This window comes from Phragmites australis, chromosome 7, assembly GCF_958298935.1.
Source record: "Phragmites australis chromosome 7, lpPhrAust1.1, whole genome shotgun sequence".
In the NCBI taxonomy this organism is placed as follows: domain Eukaryota; kingdom Viridiplantae; phylum Streptophyta; class Magnoliopsida; order Poales; family Poaceae; genus Phragmites; species Phragmites australis.
In genome coordinates this window covers 32,389,076-32,395,075 of record NC_084927.1, presented here as the reverse complement: position 1 = coordinate 32,395,075, position 6,000 = coordinate 32,389,076, and the positions used below count along the sequence as shown (strand labels likewise).

Genomic DNA, 6,000 nt, shown 5'->3' with positions numbered 1-6,000 from the left:
AGTGGCTACGACAGCGGCGCCTGTCGTGGTTGGATCCATAGCTTTTTTTTCTTTTTTTTTTTGTTCTATGAAAAATGCATCACTACCGGTTGGGAACCTGACAGTGATAATGCTCGACTATCATTGCTGCTTACGCACTGTCAGTTCCAAAACTGATAGTAATGTCGATTTGGAACCATCAATGATCACATTTTTTTGTAGTAGTGATTTTGTTTAGAAGCAACTACCGCGAGGAATGAGAAATCTTATGTCATGCCAAATAAATATCTTCTAGAGCATAAGATGATTATTAATTGGATAGGATGAAGTGCTCATATTTGTTGTAATATTCTTATTACCATGCATTAATCAAACAAGAATTTAAAGAAACAATATATAGAAGACAAAAGATGTAGTATGATACCGCTCCACTTTATTGATGATTTTGTATACAACTTGAGAATCCATCATCTTCTTATATGGAGGAAGTAATGATCTCTTTTATATGGATGAGTAATATATGACTAAACTAAATACCACTAAGGGTATGAACAATACCAGATATTTATGACTAGATGCTTAAGAAAGAAAAGTGTTAAATACCTACATAAAAATTATAATTTTTAATAGTAACAAAGATTACATACACTTAAATATGGTTGGTTATCTTAATAGTACTGATATAAGTAGCTATGCTTAAGTAAACATCTTCTATTCTATCTAAACATATGTGCTACTGCAATTAAGAAAAAAAAACTATTTATTTTCTAGCATCCTATTATACATGCTCTAATAGGCTAGAAAGTCCATGCCCCTATAAAACTAGTTTAGTTTAAGTGTGTAAATGTGTGGCCCATTAGATAGGCACAATTATAACAATATTTTGGACTTTGCGGCGAGCACTTAGCATTGTACAATAATTGATCCTGACTATTTTATTTGCGTTGATCAATTTGCGGCCACTCTCTCGTAAAACAATCCAATATAATATTATATGCACAACTACTGAACCCCCGCGTCATCGACGATACAAAGCAACAGAAATACGGCAATTACAAATCCCATTTTCCAAGTGAAAGAGGATGGGGCATCCGTTCATGCGCACACACTTGACCTTTTGGCACTAGGCACGCAGCCCAGTCTATTGCCGGAGCGACGCACGAACATAGAATGGCCCATCCATTTTGAGCGTGAGCATAGGTCGGTAACCAATGGTGGCGTTGCCATCCCACATCTCAAATCTGAAGAGGTAGAGAAGCACGGCCGCGAAGATCTTCATCTGCCTGTAGGCGAATTCCTTTCCCAAGCAGATGCGAGGCCCCGCCTGTGTAAGAAACAAGAGGCCAGCCAAACACGTCACATGCTGCGGTTGGTTAAGGACAGTGGAAATATAAAGAAAATTCTACAGTATCGTGTTTAGAAAGGTTCTTATGATATTTAATTTATGTTATATATCTCGTGATTTAATGATTAAATTAAAAATAAGAGAATAAGAAATCTCGTGTCATTACAAGAAAAAAAATCTTTTATAAAATTAAGTCCTATAAAATTTGATTTTCTGCAAATAGTCCTAGTTGTATCTGAAAAATGGAGGCTGAATGTCCGAATTCACCTGGAAAGCCGTGAACTTGAAGGGGCTCTCGGGCACGAACACGCCATTGTCGTCGAGCCACCTCTCCGGCCGGAACTCCTCGGCGTCCGCTCCCCACAGGAACTTCATCCTGCCCATGGGGTACGGCTGGTAGTTCACCATGTCCCCTTTCTTGATCGCGTAGCCGTCCGGCAACGTGTCGTCGGAGAAGCAGTACTTCACATCCTGCAACATCAGTCCCCAACAGGATCATCACCCAATTAATGAGTCGTTACGTACGTACGGTTGGAAGCTCGGTTCCATCCAGGAAGATGACGAGGTTATGGTAACTCACGATGGGCACAGCGGGGTACAGCCGAAGGGTCTCCGTCAGCGCTGCGTGCAGGTACTGCATCTTGCTGATGGCGTCCTCGGTCAGGCACGCGGCGAACTCCTGGCCGCCGACGTCGCGGTCGCCCGTGGTGGCAGCGCGCACCTCCCGTGCTATCCTATCCTGGATGCGCTCGTTCCTACAGAGCACATAGAGGAACCACGACAGAGTCCCCGCCGTGGTGTCGCGGCCGGCGATCACGAAGTTGAGGATGATGTCCCGCAGGTACTTGTTGTCGAAGCAGCCGGGATCTCGCTCCATCTCGAGCAGAAACCTCGACAAGATGTCCTCTTTCTTGGCCTGCTAGAGAAATGTAAACGTGTCAGAACTCTGAAACGGTGCTACGAGCACCATGGCGAGGTCGCGGAGCTCACGAATTCTTGTTGGTCTCTGCCCACCTGCTCGATCTTCTTGTCGATGACGGCGTAGACGAAGTCGTTGATGGTGCGGACGGTGCGCTTCATGGCCGCCTCCGACGAGACGTTGAGGAGCCTCTTGGCCTTCCAGAACAGGTCGAAGAACCTGTACAGCACCTGCTCGCTGGCGTCGTCGAACGCCCTGGCGAACGCCGCGCCCTCCTCGCTGGACCCGGACAGCGAGCCCAGGCTGACCCCGAACCCGACCTTGAAGATGGAATCCAGCGTCGACCGCATCAGCAGGTCCTGCATGTCCACCCTCTCCCCGCCCTGGCCGCAGCGGCCACGATGCCCGCGAGCTCCGCGCCCGTGTCGCGGAACACGGCGCTGCTGTAGTCGCGCAGCACCCGGGTGGAGAACTCGTGGCTCGCGACCTTCCGCTGGTGGCGCCACTTGGCGCCGTCCACGTTGAAGATTCCGTCGCCGAGGAGGTCCTCGCCCACGTCGTGCAGCAGCCTCCCCTTGCCGTAGTTGGCAAAGTTAGTCTTGAGGATGTACTCCACGTTGGCGGGCTTGACGGTGTAGACGTAGCTGCAGGTCGGGGTGAGGATGCGGAAGGTGCGGTACCTGTGGGAGAGCTCTGTCTGGTATTCCAACAAGCGGCCGAACTTGAGCATCAGGTGCAGGATGGTGCCGGCCACGGGCGGGTAGTTCCGGTTCTTGCCGCCGCCGCTGCGCCACCGCGCGAGGTAGAGCGCTAGGAGGAGGAGGAGGAGGGACAGGGCGAGCAGCGCGGGTTGGCTCGGTGGGGAGTCCATGACCGCCCGTGAGAACGGGCGTCTCAGTGCGAGGCGGGCGGCAGCCGTGCGTGCTTGTGTGTAGCACTTGGTGTTTTTCTGTGACCGCTTGGTGCTGCTGGACAGGACAAAGGAAGATCAGATGCGTGAGGAGCCCACCCACGCCGTCTGAATTTCTTCCATCACAGGTTTGGAGAGGAACCGAACCAAATTGCTACTTAAGACTCCAATATATATTTTAAAATTTTATCTTCTATAACACTATTACAGTATCCTCTAACACTATTATAACATCATATATTTTTTTCATCTCCAGTAGTTATCATATTTTCAACCTTATATTATTTTCCTTCTGTCCGCAACTTTGCCACCAGCTCCTTTCACCCGTATTCTTGTAGCACTCGATGCAGTTGCTGCTGTAGAAGTACGCGGGGCGGAAGGAGAAGCAAATACGTCAGCGCAGTGATGCGGCTGGTTTTGAGGATTCTGCTGGAGACAGCCTAAGTCGGTGACATATTTTTCCCTTGCTACAATAGAGAGGCGAATCTGGGGACAATCCAGGGTTTTTGTTGCCGCTCCACCATCCCCTGCCTCTGACATCCTCTCTGGCACCGGAGGAGGGGGCTAGCCTTGGCGAGCGAAGCCCGTGTGCTCCAGCCAGTGGCAAGGTGTGGAAGGTGGTGTCGGGCATGACGCAGCTAGCGGCGGGCTGCATCGGGGCGCAACGCGCTCAGCCGGGAGGTGGTCAGTGGCGGCGGGCTACGCGATGGAGGTCGACGGAGATTAGGTCCTAGGGTATCTAGGGTTAGGTGTCCTGGCGGTGCCAGCGCAGTGGAGGCGTCATTGTCGCTTTAGAATAAGGTACTTTGGCCCTTTCTCCATCTCGACGGTGTTTGCTCCAATGTTGTCGAAGAATTTATGAAGTTGGTGTTTGGTAAATCTGGAGTTTCGTCTTTAGATTTGTCTGGCCCTTGTACATGAGTTTTGCTTCGCCCATCGTCTTGACCAAGTGAGGCGGAGGCGGGGGCTCAATGTTTCGGGGTCAGAAGGATAGCTATGGGTGTTATGGCGAATGGACTTATTCTTCTTCTGCGTTGCTTTCCGAGGCGGGATACTTCTGTGACTCCTATCAAAGCTATGGTGCAATGATGCTCTTTCGAGTCTTTACGGAACATCGGCCATCTTCCTCCTACTCCGGCGTCATCTTCGGCAGTGTAGTTCGGTGCAGTGCAGCAAAATCGGGATACACAATGGTCTCTAGGGGCCTTTTTAAAATTTTCTTTTTTCTAGGACCTCTATGTGAATTGGCTGGAACAGCTGTTCCTTCTATATCTTTCTAGTAGGTGTCGGCACTTGTATGTTTATGTATGTTTTCCTTGGCTCTTAATACAGTTACTTTTGATTAAAAAAAACAGGTTTGGAGGGGCAGCGAGGACGCCGGTTCTCTAACTGAGATGTCATGTCACTGTCTTTACCGTTGACATGACATGAACACACGGTAACGTGGCCAGTAAGTTCAGATACAAAGTCGATCCGATCCATCTTTACTGTACATCAAATTAATCAAATGATCACTACATAAAATTAAATTCTTTTTAAAATATATATTTAATATTATATTATTTATCTTTCATATCTAAATATTTAATATTTAACTTTCCTACGTTCCAAAAATACATTCAATCTTTTATTATTTGTCTTTCTTTCATACCTAGACGTTTAATACTTATCTTCTGTACATTTACCGTCAAGTTTTTTTAGAAAGTATGTTGTCTCCCGCACTTCATCCACACCGTCAGGTTTCTTCGAATTGTTATAACCTAAATTAATTCTACGTATATAAAACAATTGTGCACTTGCTAGTTCCCCGTAAGCACATGTTTAGTGTAAATATAAAGAATGAAGTTATTCCACCAATATTCGTAGGATAATATCATGATAGATATTTTTTATCTAACGACCTCGAGGTCTGTTGCGATGAGACTTTTCTACAGGAAATAATACGCACTTTTCCATTTCATTTTGGGCCGAAATACAGGCGAACCCTAGCTTTTAGATAAGCCAAACCACAAATTGCAACACTGGACGGATCAACGTCCAGGCGCAATTGCACGTGTTATGAAAGAAAACAACACGACAGAGCGAAAACTGGAGGTGTGAAAAACTAGATTTCCAGCTAAATCATCGTCTGGATTTTCAGAAATCAATGTCCTTCAGACTTGCTTAAAAAGAGTCCATCACTATCAGTTATTCAGTACCATTTTGCAAGCATGTAGTGCTACTGCATGTGGTCGTCGAAGCCGACAATCAGGATATGGATCAAATGTCAGCTGCACCGGTCATCAAATTGGACGGTTCTTGCGGAAGTGCCAAGTTCCGTTTTGGCCTTGGACGAGCTTAGAATTGTCGTCGTTCGACTGCTGAGAGTGAGAGAAGCCAGAATGGGAGCACATGCATGCGCTTGCCAATGATCATCCAGTCTTCAACGTTGTAGATGGATCGATACCAGATTTTCTTACTCGGTGCATATATGGTGACTGTAATCCTTCATCAACTTTAAAAAACAATTCTCAAAAGAAAAAGAAAATTGGTACAGGGAAACAGGGGGGAGGGAGAAGGGAGAAGGAAGGAGAGAAATCCATGGGCCGTGGATCCGAAGTTCCTAAGTTAATTGGAGGAGTCCACTGGAAGCCAGATGGGCCGAAACTGTGCATCAAACTTTGCTATTAAAGCGGCCGCATTGCTCATTGGGCCAAATCTGCATGGCCCCCTCTTTCCTATCGATGCTACAGAAGTAATTGATGCCGGTCTGTTGCCATTTTGCTAACGGTCACTACTATCCTATGTCACCTAAACAAGAATGCCAGGACAAGTGGACCAAGAGATCCTTGTGTCGACTATGAGTCA

The 6,000-nt window shown here is 46.9% G+C and overlaps 1 pseudogene; it reads right to left on the bottom strand.

Moving 5' to 3' along the window:
- Positions 1 to 946: 946 nt before the first annotated feature.
- On the bottom strand, positions 947 to 3,295 carry LOC133924803 (cytochrome P450 704C1-like; annotated as a pseudogene).
- Between the last annotated feature and the right edge of the window lie 2,705 nt (positions 3,296 to 6,000).